Source organism: Lissotriton vulgaris, chromosome 7 (genome assembly GCF_964263255.1).
Source record: "Lissotriton vulgaris chromosome 7, aLisVul1.2, whole genome shotgun sequence".
Classification (NCBI taxonomy): domain Eukaryota; kingdom Metazoa; phylum Chordata; class Amphibia; order Caudata; family Salamandridae; genus Lissotriton; species Lissotriton vulgaris.
Window position 1 is genome coordinate 170821958 of NC_141695.1, and position 18657 is coordinate 170840614.

Here is an 18657-nt window from a genome sequence, read left to right on the forward strand (position 1 = left end):
GCCAATAGATGTATATTTACTGTTCCTTTCCAATAGCACGTATAAAGGTATATTAACCCCTTCCCTGCTGCGCACATTCCCCTGCTGTGCTGGGGGGCAGGGGGGCGCGCACAGCACCCCCATGCTCATGACGAGCTCAGCTCGTCATGCAGTACAGTGCTCCTGTGCTCATGACGAGTTGAGCTCGTCACAGCCACACCCGTTTCTTTAGAACGTTCGCACAGCAGGGGAATTAGCTCAGCGTGCGAGCGTTCTAAAGGTCATGACGAGCTCAGCTCGTCATGAGCACAGGAGCACTGCAGCTCATGACGAGCTGAGCTCGTCATGAGCATGCAAGAGGTTAAGCTCCTTTTGCGATAAAACGCATGTAAGCATGTATCCAAGGTACTGGCTGTCATATTCCATATGTCAGAAATAGGTGCTGAAAGTACGCAGTCCTCATGATATTAGACACCTTGATTAGTCTTTAAGAATGCTGTGCCTATAATAGTGTGCTGTCTGTTTTGACCTTCCTCCGGGAAAAGATCCAAGAGGACACAGGAGATTATTCTTAGATTTTTCAGGTTCTTTTTTGAAGAGCACCTCAGCCACACACAATTAGCTTTCCTGGACCAGTCTTAACTGACCAGAATGGAACCTTCTCGTCAGACCATCACTAGCCAGGAATGCCACCGATAACATTGCATTCTATAAAATTCCAAATCCTTTTAAAGAATACCATATACCCCCTTCTTTATAATAAAAGTAAAATAAATAGCAACAAGCACTTGGTATTAAGAAACAACCACACATGCGTTCTAAATAATAAAAGTAAACAAACAAAATAATAATATACTAGTAACATAGTGATAACATAGAGAATGATAATTTCCAACACAATAGTAAAATATCTCACATTTCTTATTTATCTATTCCTAAAGGTTACCTTTGCTTGCCACCAACTTATTGAGATTCCAAATTCACCCATCCACCACCTTGAAACACCACCATAGGGTACCAAGATGACAGAACCAACGTTAACGAGGTTGATAGAGTTGACAAAGAGCAAACAGGAAAATATTTGCTTGAATTCTTTCCCAGCAAGGTGTAAGCAGTCTAGTCTATCCTTTGCCCACAGAATTGCTGTCCTTCCTTTCACCAGAGGGCGATCGAAATCAAAGCATTGACAATCATGTGATGAGTAAAGTATATGAGGTTTAATTTTCCTACTTCCTATTCCAGCAAGCGATGTAGTATATTAATTGAGGATGATGTCACATCCAGAAGACAGGCTTCCAGCAGGACAGCATGACCAGACTGCAAAGAAACTGAACAGTTTTAGCTCCCCTCAATTAATGCTGATGTCTGGCTCCATGAAAACACAACACCAAGCGTGCTTCACGGGTCTTCCTCGGGGTACAACATGCCTGTACATGTACAATGGATCCCACAGCAGCACACAACACTCCATTGGTGTGTAATATGAATGAGGCGGCTGCCTCACCTAAGAGCTCTCCTCGCTGTTTGAACTCCTCAATCAGCACAGTCATATATTAAGGGGCAGATTTACAAGCCCCTTGCAACACTTTTACGCCGCTGTTGCGTCTTTTTAGTGACGTAGCAGCTGTGTAAACAATGTGCCACAATGCGACATATTTACAACGTGACGCTTCTAGTGAGATGCGTCATGTTGTAAAGCCTTGTGCTACATTATACCTGCGTTAGGTATAATGTATGCAGGGTGGGCGTTCCGTCACAATGAGGCCCCGTAAAAGGGGCACAGTGAAATCTACAACATTTCACTGAGTCACTTTTACGTCCCTGCTGCGTCAAAACCTTACGCCTGCTTGTAGAAGGCATAAGGAGTGACTCAGCACAGCAAGTGTAGGGTGCCCCCGAGCAGTGCTGGAGTTGCGTCGCACTTGCGACACAACTCCAGCATTGCGTCACTTTTACGGCATCAGATGCCTCACACATCTGTCTATTCTTGCATCCATGGTGATGCAAGGGGATTCTGCCATGACGCAAAATAACTGGTGCATCCCTGCTGATATGCAGGGATGCAGCAGTTATTGTAAATCTACCCTTTAGTGCTTAGTTCTGCTTAGGGCTCTTCGGACAGCCAGGTAGCTGGTAGCATTTGTTTTGAGCCTGTTACCCTAAATTTGACATCGGTCGATGAAATGGTTCAAAAACTAGTAGAGTGCAAATCAACTTGAAGAGACAGTCGAGTATGAAAATGTCTGATTAACAACACTGGAACAAGCAGATGTGGTAGGGATAGCTCACCACGGGTTTCCGAATAGGCTGAGAATTTGTGCTGAGGCACTCCATCCCATTCTTGTCGCCACTGTGAACATCCAAGAGAACACATGTGGAGTGGTGTGGCTCACTGGTTAGAGGCGGCAGACCCGGAAGCAGAGAACGGCCCGGGACCAGGGTTCAATTCCCGACATGGCAGGTTCGTGGACCAGGGTCAGCGGACTTGATAATTCTCGCCTCGGTGCCTACTCTAACCAGAGATCACATTCGGCAACTCTGGGCATTAGCTTGCCTCATCTCTACAACGGCCCCCCACATTCGCCGGGGATGCCTGGTTTCACCTTGGAGATACCCCTGGTAGGGACCATCTCACAGGGACAGCCAGGACTGGTTCCCCAGCGGTCTACAGCGCCACGACGCCTCAGGGCAGCAGTGCGCTTTACAAGACACATACATTTACATTTACATTACGCCGGCACCACCGCAAAACTCCAGAAAAAACTACAACGCATCCAGAACGCCTCAGCCAGGCTCATATTAGACATCCCGCGTAAAGAACACTTCTCTGATCACCTGAAAAACCGCCACTGGCTCCCCGTCAATAAGAGGATCACTTTCCGGCTCCTTACCCACGCACACAAAGCACTCTACGAAATCGGACCCGAATGCCTCAACACACGACTATCCTTCTACACCCCCTCCCGCCAGCTACGATCCACCAACCAAGCCCTTGCCACTGTACCTCGCATCAACAAAACCACCATGGGAGGTAGATCCTTCTCCTATCTAGCAGCTAAAACTTGGAACTCACTTCCCACTCACCTTCGCCTTACTCAGAACCACCTAGCATTCAGAAAGCAACTCAAAACGTGGATATTCGACAAGTAACTCCCCACCCTTCTCCAAGCGCCTTGAGACCCTCTGGGTATGTAGCGCGCTATACAAATCTTCTGACTTGACTTGACTAAAGTTCTAAAGGACCTGATGGCGAAGAGAGCAACTGCAGTGGAAATATGCTCGGACGCACACTGTGAGGGTTTGGCCTCTTTCTTCCATGAAAAAGTGCAAGCCATCTATCGCACTTTCCCAACGGGTTCCCTGACGTTAGAGCAGGCTGGTCGCACCTTAGGTGAGGGGGAGTGTTTTTCTATCCTACCCCCCATATCTTTGGAGGTGTTTGATTCTCTCAGCGCCAAAATCAAGTCTGGATCTCCTGCAGACCCGCTGAAACCGGCCCAACTTAAGACCCTGGCGCCGGTTTGCCGCACCCCGGTGCTGTCCTTGATCAACCTGTCCCTCTCTTCTGGAGTGGTTCCCGTCAGATGGCAGCAGGCAGTAGTCACGCCACTCCTGAAGGCGACCCTCGATTCCCTTAAGCCTGAAAACTACCGCCCTATCTCCCTCCTTCCTTGGGCCACGAAAATAGCGGAGGCCTATGTGAATGCCACTCTTTCAGACCATCTTGGTAGGTTTAACATTCTTGAACATACTCAGAACGGGTTCCGTGCTGGACACAGCACAGAGACGGCCCTTCTCTCGATGGTCGAGCATCTGCGTTCCGTGCTGGATTCAGGTCGGACGGCGGCACTATTGTTATTAGATCTCAGTGCCGCCTTCGACATGGTCTCGCACGGGATCCTGCTTTGGCGTCTTGAGGAGGTGGGCGTCTCTGGCCTTGCCTTGCGCTGGTTTCGATCCTTTCTTACGGATAGGTCATTCCAGGTGGCGATCCCGCCCGACAAGTCGTCATCATACCCGTTAGACCAGGGAGTCCCACAGGGGACTTCACTGAGTCCCACTCTTTTCAATCTGTATGTGAGACCGTTGGCTGCGGTCGTCAAGCGGTGGGCCCTGACTATGGTCTGACTGTGGTCTCTTACGCAGATGACACGCAGCTGGCGGTCACACTGAGCGGGGACTCAGGCCTGGAGGCTCCCAGGTTCTGTGAGGGTCTGCGGGAAGTGGCTAACTGGATGAATTCCAACTGTCTCCAATTAAACACCAAGAAGACGGAGATTATGGTGGTTGGTAAACAGGTGGCTTTGTGGGGCGACAAATGGTGGCCTTCGGATTTGGGTGTGAAAAACCTGGGGGTGTGGCTTGATCCTTCTCTGCGTTTCATCTGTCATACCAAGAAGGTGGCGGCTTCTTGCTATGGCATTATCAGAGGACTTCGACCCATCCTCAAATTCTTTGATGCACCCACAAGACAACTGGTGGTCCAAGCATCAGTGCTGTCCAGGCTGGACTATGCCAGCTCCCTACTGGCGGGGGTTAACCAGTCAGAACTCTCTCGACTGCAGCGGGTTGAAAACGCTGCGGCCCGACTGGTGACAGGTCTGCCTAGGCGGTGTTCAGTGTCCAATACCCTGCGCTCTCTCCACTGGCTCCCTGTGCAGCAGAGGATTAGATTCAAGGTTCTTTGCCTTGCATTTAAAATCCTCAAGGGTACATCCCCACAAATCTTGGAGAAACTGCTGGTTTCCTATGTCCCCTCCCGCACTCTTAGATCGTTAGGCCAGAACTTAGCAGTGGTCCCGCGTTTTAAGCTGAGCAGAGTTGGTGGCCGCTCCTTTCGAGTCCTGGAGGCAAGTTGGTGGAATTCTCTTCCTCCACAAATCCGGGCCATCGATGAGCTCCTTCAGTTTAGACGGGCTATCAAGACCTTTTTATTTGTTTAGTTCCTTTGAACTGTCTCCTTCCCTTTCTGCCCGCTCTTAATGCTGTGTTGTGGTTACCTTTTCAAAGCGCCAGGACGCCCCTTTGCTGGGGCAGCTGTGCGTGGTACAAATAAAAATAACATAACATAACATAACATAACATGACCCACTGGATGAAGACTAACTGTCTAAAGCTGAAGATCTACAAGGCTGTGATCTTTGGGAAAACACTTCACGTTGGGACTCATTGTGATGACCAACAGCGCTAGGACTGACACCCAGCCCCACCGTTCACGCCAAGAACATTGGGACTGTCAACAGCATACTCAACATGACCACCTAAGTCAATGTCATCTCTGCCTTATGCTTCCATATCCTGAAGATGCTGAGGATGATTTTTAAATGGCTCCCAATCAGAAAATGGAAAACCATTACTCATGCCCTGATCACAAGCCAGCCTGACTATGGAAACACCTCTATGCTTGGATCCACAAAACACTCACCAGAAGTCTGCAGACCATTCAGAACTCTGTGTCCAAAATAACTCTTAACCTCCCATGCCGCACTCACATCTCAGTACACCTGAAGGCGATCAACTGGTGCACCAAATGCAAATAAGCACAATTCAAACTCCTTGCCCCCACTTTCAAGGCACTACATAACACTGGCCCAGCATACCAAACAATTGCATCTGCTTTCACAAACTTTCCAGACATCTCCACTCATTTGAACTCCTACATGTACACATCCCATGCATATGGAAAACAAGATTCAACGGTCGAATCTTCTGCTACAGCACTACTAAAGTATGGAACAACATTGCACTACAAATGAGAGGCTCCTCACTTATTGATTTCCACAAGAAGCGGAAGATCTGGCTTTCTGAGTGGCTCCACTAGGCCCTGGGTTTGGCTGGGCTCACACCAGCTCAGTCCCAGGATACCCTCCTGGGTAATAGCATGCTCTACAAATCTGCATAGCATACTCTTTACAAGTATAAGCAGCAATAGTTTAGTGCCAGGGATCCAGCAGCTACTACAGTCAACTTCTGATGAAATATGCTGGTGCATCATCTTTAGAGATCCAAAGATTAGGTGAATGACAACGGAATCTCACGAATATTGGTGAGGCTTGGTTATTAACAGATCATCTGTAGATCTCTATCAAACCACTGCCTGTACAGAGGGGAGCTGAAGTGCAGGTAGGAAGAAGCATAGGTAAATAAATGGTCAATGGGACTCAAAGGTCTGTAGATGCTGAGATGAAGTTTGGAATCTTCAGGTCCTCCTAACTGTCCCCACATTCTAGTTAAAAAGCCGAGCAGTAAGAGCAGAGCCCACCCCAATGGCATCCCTAAGCGGCAGAGCAGTGCCCTCCAAAAGCTGGCCCTTCATCTCTCCATGGACCCAAGCCCAATCCTTCTGACCGATACCAAGACATGTGGTCGATGCTTTCTCAGGAGAGGTGGAAAAGCCAGCAGGTCCATGGATTGCAATTATTACCCCCTTTTGTCTGGGTAGCACTCGCTAGGTCTGCCTCTATACTCACACACCCACGGGTGGCATGCGGCTGCATGCACTCCTCGACTCACCTTCTCTGGCCTGAGATTTGGTTAGTACACCCTTGTTCTAGCGGCTCATTGCCAAGGACCTCTGTGGCAAGCCTTCAAATAAAGAATGCAGTTATGGACAATGCAGTCTGCCGCACCCCCGCCCCCCCCCAGGACCTTGAGACCCTCCCTAAAAGCCCCTGATTAATTGATTGATTAGGACTCTTTCTTTACAAACCACGGTCCAGTGCTGCAGTGATGTGAATGAAGGGATATTTCCTCAATCATTGCTCTAAAAGCAGTGGTCCCGGCCCGTTATATTTGCAGCCATGAATCTATTATCCGATACATAAGGGGATGATGGACGGAGCGCTTGAGCAAATCAAACACTCAACCCCAGTCAACTGATATGGTTTTAATCCATCACCATTCTTTTGACTGGGTGTGAGTGTTTGATTGATTCAGATGCTCCGTCCATCACCACCCCCTTTTGTATGAATCTATTATCCTTCACGCCATCTGACCTCACACCTCCCATCATACCCGTTGTGACAGTGAGCTGGCCAGCCCTGGATCGGCTCCTCCCCTTCGCAACTGCCAGCATTGACGCTGTAACAGTGGATTGCTGCTTCACTGCACCGTCCGCACATAGCTCCTTGAGGGCTGGATCTTTGAGTCAAGCACAGTAGATACTCTTACTTCCAGTGAATTATATTGAAAATCTTAGAAGGCGTGGCCATGAATGCATGTATATATATGAGTGTTAGAACTCAGATGCCTAGAATCTAAGATGATTATCAAATATCACACTCTACACCCCGGGGGACATAACAGTGATGAAGCACTTTCGGTGCACCTGGGATGAGTCTCCTCTACTGTCCACATTTAATACTGTTTTACATTGAAATATACTGTGCCCCTGAAAGCAATTTTCTTAACATTTTTAATATCACAGATCTTGTTGTATATGACTTATTTGCCAATGTAACTGTCAGCAACACTTTTTTCATATTTGTTTCACCCTGTGTTTTATGTTCTCTTGCAGGACTCTTTTGTGTTAAACTATGCAAGTGGAAGTCTTAACGAGTATTGAGAGCTGAATTTGGTGAAAGATGATGGATGCTTCGCTTCAAGTTGTACTTGGACTGCATGGCTTCAACTGCGTTAAGATGTGATGTCACTGAGCATGTCATGAGTGATGTAATATGTGATGTCATCAGCAGTGCAGTGCGGGGCGTGAGTTATAGTTAGCTGTACTAACTATAATGGACACATTTCTCAGGATACATATGAGTGAAATGTTCAACTAACTTTAACGTCCCTGAAACCTATGGTCTTTTCAGTGAATATATATATTTATGTTTTACATTTTATATATTTACTTTATAACATTTCAAATACTTACAGATTCAGATACAAGGTGATCTAGTTTATCGTGGGCACCTGTGTAAACCAAAGTGACACTATGCAACGTAAAGAAGGACTAATGGGAACGTGGCCCAAAACGTGCAAAAGTATTTTTGTGCCAAAGCAAGTTGCGAGCGCACTGATAAGGAGTATTGTGCGCCAAGTAGCGGAAAACGTCTGCTAATGTGCTAAGTGTGCGTTACGGGGCAGGTGCCCTGCGCACATCCGTATCTTTGAGCACTAACCCATACCTACTAAAGTCACACACAGTAGCGCCACCTATGAAAACATATAGCCAAATGAAAACAGCTGCAAACATTGGCCAAGAGTTGAGTTAGATGACATTTTTCCATGTATAATATAGGTAACATTTACAAACGTTACACTTCTTCCGCGGGCCACCTGTAGGCTGTCACATAAGTGACGTCATGTGCACAAAAGAAGCAGGCTCGATTAGGGGCTCATGCACAGCTTCAGAGTGTTCACTTGTGCTTTGGAGTGGGTGAGCTTCACCCTATTTGCACTTGCCTTGCCAAATACATCATCAGTTTACTATATTTTGTAATTTCCGATGCCTTATGTTTTTCCAATGTATGCAACACAACAGGGTAGTTTTCAGTGCTGCTTTGCACTGTGAGAATATGGCTTAATCTCCACCTGCCTGGTTTCCCAAGGATAATTACATTTCCATCGCAAGTATTAGAACCTGGTGCCTGTGTTTCAATGCTCCTGCATTAGGACACCACACATTCTTTTCACCTATGCTGTATTTCCCACTAACATCCTACACCTTGACACACAACAGCTGTAGAAGGAAGGTTGCCAACCACACATCACCTAAGATCAGGGTTTTAAGTGGGATGAAAAAACGGGGGGGGGTCTCTCAAAGGGGCGTGGCCAATTTAAATAAGGGCGTGACTTAAACCCCCTAAGCTAAACATCTGTGCTTAGCATAGTGTGCCGCTCGACTTGTATATTGCTGTTTCTGTCATTGCATCCAGATATATGATACAACAAGTAACAATATACCTACAACAAGTCACGACTAATGGCTTAAAGGATTTCCCTTCCCCTATGATGCTCACCTGGCATGACGTCATGCCGTCATGCCGTCACTTCTCCACCAGGGAGAAGAGAGCAGTGTGAACATGCGCACATCAATATGCTTGCTTTACCTGCATTCCGGAAAAAAAAAGGACTACCTATGCTAGGGCACAAAACATAGCCCTATAGAGACCCGTTTCGAGCCCCCCTTTAAAAACTGCAGGTGCTCAGCATCGGTGAGACCCGGCCCACTTAAAGGCCTGCCTAAGATTGATGTGTAATCGGTCTCAGTGATATTCAGCCTCTACTCTCCTGAGTGATGTGCCTTCTCGTAAAGCGGAATTCAATCAGCTACTCATTCCATGGTTGATTTTCTGAGATCAGGTGGAATGCGCTTGCATTCACTTTCTTACAGATGTTTAAAATATTTTAATTATGGCAGCATATTCCAGTTTTGAAAACTGGGTGTCACTTACAGTCAGGAGGCAGTCTGCCAGTGAGCAGGTCAGTGGGGACTTAGGCCCCTGACCTATTGTGGAGCAAAGGGCCAGCTTCAGGGGAGTGCGACCAGTGCGGCGCCACCTGGCGCTATCCTCAGGAGGAGGGGAGGGCTGTGTTTAACAATAACTTCCAATTTAAAAACCCTTTCAGCAGAGTTCCTTGTGCATTCAGTTTTCATGCAGCAATAAAAATGTCACGATAACTGTTGTGATTAATGTCGCTGCTAGATAGAGAGATCAGAGTTTTGCCTAGGGGCAACTTTGACTTCCTATAAAATAGCGCAGAGGGTTAATATGCCTGCTGCAAAGAACGCGTAACATGCAGACCACAGATCTGTATTTTAAGTGGATAGCTGAGTAGATTACTACTTTTGTCACAGAGATCCTTTGGTTATCACGGTTCATAAGATACAACCCTGATATAGAACAGCGACTGCTACGAACTGTCACCCTAGAGCTGCATGCAAACTGCGTAAAATAAGTTAGGATGTTCTATTTGTTCCCTCTTGTCTTCCATTCGCTATTCCTAATGTTGCTGAAAAGGGTTTGTTTGGGTAGATATACATTCTTATTAGTAAAGCCAGCCTTTGCCAGAGCTTTAAAACAAATGAAATGTATATGAGAGAGGAGCTATGGAGAGATGAGGGGCACTTTTGGCTGGTGGTCATGAGGGAATCTGAGGAGGTGATCATGGGGGGGAGTGCAAAAAAATGATTGTCGCACCGGGCGCCAACAGCTCTAAAGCTGGCCCTGATGGAGCACCAGCACCAGTTTTAAAGATTGCTGCCAGCCTGGTGGGGTTCTCTGGACCTCCACTAGAGTGGCCTCTGCAGCAGCTTTTTGAAAGGCCCTGGTCTTTGGTTGAACAAGGGCCATAACTGATTCGACCACCTGGGCATTTTTGTTTGTTGTGCACTAATAAACTCCCAAAGCAAAAGTTTTCTATTGGAACACAGACAATCAATGACCCGACGGGCTGGTCAATGACCAGACGTGCTGGGAGTTTTCTCCGATGTGAGCATGTTAGTGGGGACCTTCATTCTGCCAAACACAAAAATCCCAATTCACAAAGAGCATACACAGTCATGGCAGAGGATCCAAAGTCATGGCGGAGGATCCGCAGTCATGGAGGAGGATCCAAAGTCATGGCGGAGGCTCTGCAATTGTGGCAGAGGATCCACAGTCATGGGGCGGTCTCCTCACTGCAGTTTCTCAATGCAGAAAATCCACCACGACTACGGACCCTCTTTGTGAATCGGGCTCTAAATGACTCCTCAGTATTGAGACTACTCACTGCATCGTATATATATATATATATATATATATATATATATATATATATATATATATATATATATAGGCTAATTTCTGCTTCCCAGGCTGAAACCACAGAAAATACGGACCACCACACGGCTCGCAGAGTGTTCACAGCAAAGGTTTATTATCCATTCGCAGTTAAGGTAGGCATATATATATATATTCAAGATCAATCTGCTCTGTTCTCTACAGATACAGGGACTGCTGTTTTAAGGGTGGTTCTTTAATTTATAGCTTACTTCTTGACCCTGATTTTTAATTTGTGCTGTATCAGAAAGCTCTCTGTACCTTGGAGTGCTAAACTAGGATAACAATCCGTCATCAAAAGGCCCTCAATTGAAAGATAAATATGGTGGTGAACATTCTACTTGCAGATTATCTTCGAGATTTAGGACTTCCTCCACAAATCAGGGTTAGCCACCGAACTTTAAATCTGGCCCTTCAGGTAGTTGAGTCCATTACTGGATCTAGTTGACACCCTTTAAATGCTGGGTTGTGCTTTTTAGTGTTCATTTTCACTTCAGGACTGGATAGTTGTATTCCATTTTCTAGGACTGGTTTGCTCTAATAACAAACAGGTAATACATTAAGGTGAGACATGTTGTGCCCTTCTATCTCTAAAAACATTCTGAAAGTTTCTGGGCACCTTTAATTTGACAAGGTTGATAAAATAAACTATATTTCATAGGTTTTAGGAATAGATTACACTCTTTCAAGCCCCCCCTACAAAAAAAGAATGTTGCTAATAAATTAAGCTCACCTTCCCTGCTTCTCGTCTTGGTGCAGAATGAGTTTCCTGCAGCAGCTGATGTTATCTAACTGACTTTGGCACAAGCTCGTTGTATAGTTGTTGTGCCATCTTCCTGTTCATTACTCACTTTTGCATTGCTCAATCCTCCGGAAACCTGTTCCTGTCTTTGCTGGAGCCAAAGCACTGGCATCTGTGTCTGATGGAGGTGCAAGACAATGTGGGAGATAAGCACACTCATGTCTCCTCTCACAACCACACCAAAAAGCACTTAAAGGAACAGCAATGCTTAGAGGAGGAGATGGGTTTAATCCATCTTTCTTTTGCTCACCACAACACCCCAATTAGGACCCAGCTATATGCAAATCAGTCTTGGCCCTATTCCTTGTGGGAACAGTCCAGCCCGAACTGCCAAGCCAGGTCCTTCCTGGACCAGAAACAATTCATCCTGGTTTCAGGAATTTTAGGAAAGAGGCTTAAATAGCAGAAGTTATATACAACCTTGATACTAAAATGTTCATGTTTTAATATTAGTACATTGATTCATTAGGTGTAGTTGTTCCTATTATTGAAACCTATCGGGTGTCAAGCATGAATTCATAATTATCGGTTACATAAATGTGGACCTAAACTAGTTTTAATGTCATTTTTTCATAAAACACTCCCAAAAATATATATAAATACAGGTACTATTTAGCATAAAATAAATATAGATACATACAGATGAACATGTAAATAAAATAAATACCATAACACCTGGAGCGCTCTTCATATTCAGGCCCTTAGCTAGGGCTAATACTGATCTCTGTCATTGTGGGATTCGGGATCACGTATGTCTTTCAGTCAAGTCCATCGTGACCTTCAGACTTTTTACAAGTGCAAATCAACTGCATATGTTGCCTTTTGTAACTATTTTTGGGCAGAACAAGTCAACACGATCCAACATTTATCACAGAAATGTGTCCTTTAGCAACAACATGCAGATTTAGCAGACTCTTACCTTGGGATTCTGTACTGGTACCCCCCTCAGGAATACTGCAACTCGATTCGAGGCATTAATGCATTAATTAATTCATTCATTCATTCGCTCACGTTGAAGAGGCTTCATTTCATAATTCGCTGCATCTTTGCTAAAGCGTCTGTGAGAGTGGACTAAAGTTTCTCCCATAACATTGATACAGGGCTGAAAGCAGAAGCAAGTTCATGTGTCACCTCATGGGACCTGCTCATCAGAAGGTCGTGGTTGAGTCAAAGGACATGATAAGACTTCTTCTATTGTGACACAGCCCACTTCTCCTGTTGTGCTTTGTTTTTCCACGCTGCCCGAAGAACTCCCACATGTTTCCCCTTTTTGTAGAGCATGCACAGAGGAGACCAACATGACCAATTCCTAAATCTCTCTCCTGGCACAACCTATATGAGCTCTGAACTGCTATTTAGGTCTGGTTTCAGCCAAGTCGTTTCATTTTACCAAGCCTTTACTGAAGCAGATAAATTGCTTTGTTCTTACTTGGCATAAAAAACAAAATGTTGTCACCTTTTGAAAGAAAATTACAAATGTGCACAATTGATGCTCCTTTACGTTGAAGTGTTTAGTGAGATAGTTTATAAAGAAACTGAGATACTGCATCGTAAAAGCATGCAGAAAAATAATAGAGTAGATGTAGAATTGCTTGTTCGAATAACACAGGTGTATTCTTACTACAGTCTGCAAGTATTACTAGTTTTCTGTAAATATTGCTACATGTGAAGAATTACGAGAACTAAATGCAAATTAGAGGACATTATGAACGATTATTGAAGAGTTGCTTATTTCTATATTTTCTAAAGTTAATGTGTGCATCAACTGAGAAGAAATGGTGTTGCACATAAACGCTAATTCTGATATCACTAAAACTTTCCCAGAATAATCTTTGTACATGTATTAATGTAACGTGCCTAAAACAAAAGTTATTTTTAAGATTTTTAGAGAAAGTTACATGTTGGTACTTTTGAAATGCAGGAGTATATTACAGTTATACAAGTCATTTACAACGGACTAACTTACCCTAAGCACATATTTACACAGCAAATGACATCTAAATATCATAATTCATATTTTAAATGTATAATTGAATGCAACATATTTTTGCTTATATTAGCTTAAATTCAAATAGGCCTGCTTGCTTATTCATGTAAAACGTTTCCTTTCTCTTGCTTGAGTCTGTCTCCAAGAGAGAATATCTCAATATTGCAAATGTATTGCAACTGTAACCTGGTTTAGGATTTTTCATGGGCCTACAAGGACAATTTGATACAAAATGTGTTACACCAGTATCATCTGCCTGGGAAACTACCCTTTAGAACTTGTTCATGAGCTCTGTTAAAAGATCTTAGTTTAAAGGACAACCTCTACTGGATGATCTGATCATTTACGTAACCTAAAACGCCAATATTCCCAAAAAATGTGTCTTCCTTTGGTCCCATGACAGACATCCTATACGAACTGGCCAATGGACTGAGTGGCCTGACATGATGAGATAACCTGGAAGATGCCACCCCGTGACTGTGATAATATAATATCCCTTGGTTTGATGATTAAGTAGGCTCACTTGACGCACACATTTTGGGCAGACTTTTGCTTGCATTCTTCTTGCCACCTTTCCCATGAATATTGATTCCTATCGGACTGAGAGACATCTATCGGACTGGTGGACTCTCTTGGCTGGTGCATACACTGTGTGCGCCATTCCCGGACCTTTCCCCCGGGGGAGAGACTCTTTGAGCTGACATGATCCATGTACTCTCCTGAACGTTTCTTCTAGAACGTTGGTAATTGATGGCCCAAAAAGATCAATTTGATGATTCTGTATTCTATCTTTTGATGCCTGATATTGATGTATTTACTTTCTAAAAATACTGATAAAATCTATCCAATTATAAATCCTATTTCTGTCTCTCCATGACTAGACTCCAATAATTGTTTGTGAATTTCCACAGTTTAAATGTGGGATGAGCATTTTAATAGAGAGGTCTCTTTTCAACAGATCAAAATGTTGCTACTTTTCATAGCTGTACCTGAGTTAATTGTTTGCATGACCCTGGTTCATTTAAATTTCTTCAGGAGATTTGGATCAGCAGTTACAATTATGTACTTGTATGATGTATTATTAGGTGTGATGTACATGAGTCTAATTGCTAGTTTGTAGGTCAGTTATCCAATTCCCGTTTCTCAGTGCCCTCTCTGTACGGCTCAAGACCCAACGTCAGACCAAGGTGAATGCCTCTGAGGTGTAGTGCCAGGTAAATGAAAGATCAATAGTAAATGGGCCCAGTGGCACTGCAGCACCTTCTTCATCCATTGGATAACCACCATAACTGACAGCATTCTCCTATTTCACAAGGAGAGGAGCACATCCACTCACAACATTTTTACCTTCAGTGTTTTTTGAGACCAAGAAATATTTTTGCTTTTATCCATATTTCTTTTGTTTTATATTGATGAGGGCCCATAGATACCTTAACAAAAAAGTTTTACCAAAACACGCATTAGACCTATCAACTTTGTCAATTGTAGTGTAATTGTGGTCCCAGTGCACTCTGACTGTTCTTCATTTTTGCTATCCCTGTGTCTTTCCATATGCCATGATCTTGCTGCCTTTTTCATTTCTCTACAACTTAATGCTCCCCGGCACAAAAGCATAAGAGATGTCTGAGACTGTTCTTAAGCAGCCAACTTGGTAATGCATAATCGCCAAATCACCAAGGTTGGAGACAAGAGAAAGCTGAAAGTTGCTTTTTCCTCAAAGATTTATAACCTGTACAGCTACTCGCAAAACTGGGACCTGATGCTGGTGATCAAATGTCCTAGTCCTACATTCATATAGAACACTAGATGGTTCCTTCTACAGGTCAATGAGGCAACAACTCCAGATTTTAACTAAACCAGTGGTACATGCTCTACTCTTTGCTCCATCTTATCAACCCCCATCCTTACTTTGGAATTTTGTGGAGCTACTCCCAGTCTGTCTTCAGACCGTGGGCGCTGGAGGCTACATGGGGAGGGTGATCTGTGAAACAGGGTGGTCCAGTGCCAAATATGATCCAGTGGTTGCAGATGTGGCACACTGGCTCGCATTTTAATGGGTGTGGTATTTACTTTTCCTCATCAGCCTTTGCCCCAGAAAAAGAGAGAGAGGAATGCAAAAGGAGGTCAGGAGGCAGAAGAGAAAGATGGAAAAACAGTGTCAAAGGGAGAAAGCATAGATGAAAAAGAACATGCATCAGTGAAATAAAGGGTCAGTTAGTGCATGAAGGAAGAAGAGGCATGAGGTGGAACCAAGACGGTGTAGTCTTGAGATTGAACAATCCCGACATTTAAAGCGCGGACTCAGGCTTCTGAGAAAAATCCTGGGTACCAGCATTTACTTTTACAAATGAAGCCCTGCAGTGGTCCAGTCTGAGTATACCTGCACTGTCTTTAGGAATGCGTGTGTTGGCATGAGAGGGCCACAGCCGGCTCAACATTCATCAATACACATACAGACCACTGCCTATTTCTGGGAGTTCAGATGGCAATCAGTGACAGCTGCCTTTTCATCACGAAAAGTTTATCATTTGACCCACTCTTAGATGAAGATCATGTCCCATCCCCCTGTGCAGTTAGTTTGTTTATAATGCTTGTTCTGTCATCTTACCATGCATGAGAGAAGCCCATTCATGGCCATGAATGGCATGGACCTAAAAAAACAAGTCAGCCTAGCAGGACACACAATGGTGAAATGGACGGACTGGTCACTCTCATGCAAAAACGGCCAGATGTGTGAATGCCATATCCATCTCACTGGGCCTCCGCCTACATTGATATGTACTATGAACATGATGAATTTTTATGTTGCGGTTGGGCTGACGTTATATACATAAACGTATTCTAGCCCAGGTTGGTCCCATATTAATCAAAGGTAGTAGATGACCACATTTAAGGGAACTAAGAGTGACCTGTAAAATCTATTTAGCTAAAATACTCACGTTAATCGAAAATGTACACTTTCTCGGATATATTTGTTTCATTTATTCATCATGCCTAACTTCCATTTGAGCTCTTTGGTAAATTTAGCCTTCAACTAGGCCTGGGATTATAAATTGCACATTTAGAATGTTTCCAGTGTCTTTTTTTCTCTCCACTGCATGTGCGCTATCGGATTCCTCATTAGCTGGAGAAAGGACTTTATTTTCTATTAGATTGTTATGAGGTGTAGTAATGAAAACTTGGTGTGTGGCGCGGAATGGGCCAGTGATAAAAGTCTCCTGTACAGGCAAACCAGACATAGGATACACATAAGGGCGAGCAGATGTGTGGTTTATTGGGCTGGGAAAATAGGAAGTCTACTGGTTCCCAGAGAACTCTGTCATGAGATTGCTTCAAATTTGTGGGAACTTGATATCAAGAAGCTCCTGGAAACGTTCTGTTGTTTTAATTTGTATTTCTTAGCAGGTGCGGCTGATAATTTTACCAGGGAGACGGGCAGGGGGCAATGCATGCACACATACACCCTCAGTCACACCCATGTATTCACATACACACACGCACTCATTTATCACAACATTCACTCACAAATACACATACATTCATACATGCATACACACCACACATAAAAAACACATAAAACGTACCTTCAATGGAGCGAGGGAAAGAAGCCTCGGTGGTCCCAGGTGATCCCAGGACAGGTGGGAGATCGTTCTCCTAAGGCCCAGTCTGCTACAGTGAGCACCTGCGGGGATTCAACTCATACCAGGTTAGTGTTTCTGACAGAAAAATCATAACAGTATGTGCCTGAACATCAGAAAGGCAAAAACTCCATAATGTACTGTGAAGGTGTAGGTGGGGGCCTGTATGAAGGAGAATGTATGTTATTATCACTGCTTAATTTGAGACGGTGGTTTCCGATGCTTGGCATCACACCCGTGTTAATGACAGTGTGCCAAAAGGTGGTACTGTCTGGATAATTTAGATATGCCTACAACAGCAGTTAATTATTAAGCCAATATACTTCAAAAATTAATATTACCTGCCACCCAAGCCATTCTTCCAGGTTTGGGGGGCTGGAATAGTCCAAATTGTCACACTTGTCAGAGTGTGATGATGAGTAGCTGTATTGTTACTATCATTGGCAGCATGGAAGGGGCAATGTGTGGTGCAAGTTGCAGTGGCATCCTGACGAGAGCCCTGGCACATATCATTTTACAACCTAAGCTCAGGTTACCACCCACTGATGTTTCAATAAAGCACCTCCAAGAGACACACTCTGGTTAAGGTCAGAGCTAGAACTCTAATTGAGCCCCAGACCTACTCTCACTAATATTGCATCCTACTGAAAGCCCTATTTCAGTGTATGCAGTCAGGCTGTAACCCTCCACCAACTTTGGAAAGGCAGCCATCGCTATCTAAAAGAACAGTTTCCAAGCAGTGGCACCAGGGTTGATACAATAGCCTAAAAGCATATATCTAGCCATTTCAGCTGGTGGTGATATGAAGTGAGCTAATAAGGTATGACATAGCAAAAATTGGAACAAGGGTTTCAGATCCGCATTCTTCAGTTACTCCAGTTATTCTGGACCTCATCAACATCTCATTTTCTTCTGGGCTCGTTCCCTCCAATGGAAACATGCCATGGTCAGAGCTCTTCTAAAGAAACCCACCCTAGACCCTGAAGTTTTTGCCAACTATCGGCCGATCTCGCTCCTGCCAGGGATTGTGAAAATGAGTAAAAGTATGTCAACTCCGTTCTCTCCCTGCTTTTTTGGAGGAGAATGAACTCCTCCACCCTTCCCAAACTGCTTTCAGACCTCAACAAGAGACGGAGATGGCCTCATTAGCGGTGGTTGAAGAAGCCTGAACACGGTCAAACACCAACTATTGATTGCAAGACTCAGACAGATAGGAGTCACAGGAACTCTACTCAAATGGCTGAAATCTTTCCTGGTAGATAGGTCATTTCAGGTTTTTGAGGACAATTTAATCTCTGAAAGTATGCCTTTGAGATGTGGGGTGCCTCAGGGCTCCTCACTGAGCCCCACACTCTTAAATGTTTATCTGCATCCTCTGGCTGAGGTGGTTTAGCCCTTTGGTCTTCAGATTGTCTCATACGCTGATGACACTCAGCTGATTGTGTCTCTAAATCATTTGGACAACACTAAGAGCAATTTGGCCAA

The 18657-nt window shown here is 44.4% G+C and overlaps 1 protein-coding gene across 4 annotated transcripts in view; it reads right to left on the reverse strand.

The window, feature by feature from the left end:
• The window catches only part of LOC147701101 (chemerin-like receptor 1), an 85922-nt gene extending 73332 nt beyond the window's left edge, over positions 1 to 12590 (reverse strand). For 3 of the 4 annotated variants that reach the window (XM_086929884.1, XM_086929881.1, XM_086929883.1), the window contains exon 1: positions 11479 to 11666. The gene's annotated coding sequence lies outside the window, so the exon portion shown is untranslated. Of the gene's footprint in view, positions 1 to 11478; positions 11667 to 12466 lie in introns of those variants that run through there. The other variant, XM_086929882.1, reaches the window with a different exon arrangement.
• Positions 12591 to 18657: the final 6067 nt, after the last annotated feature.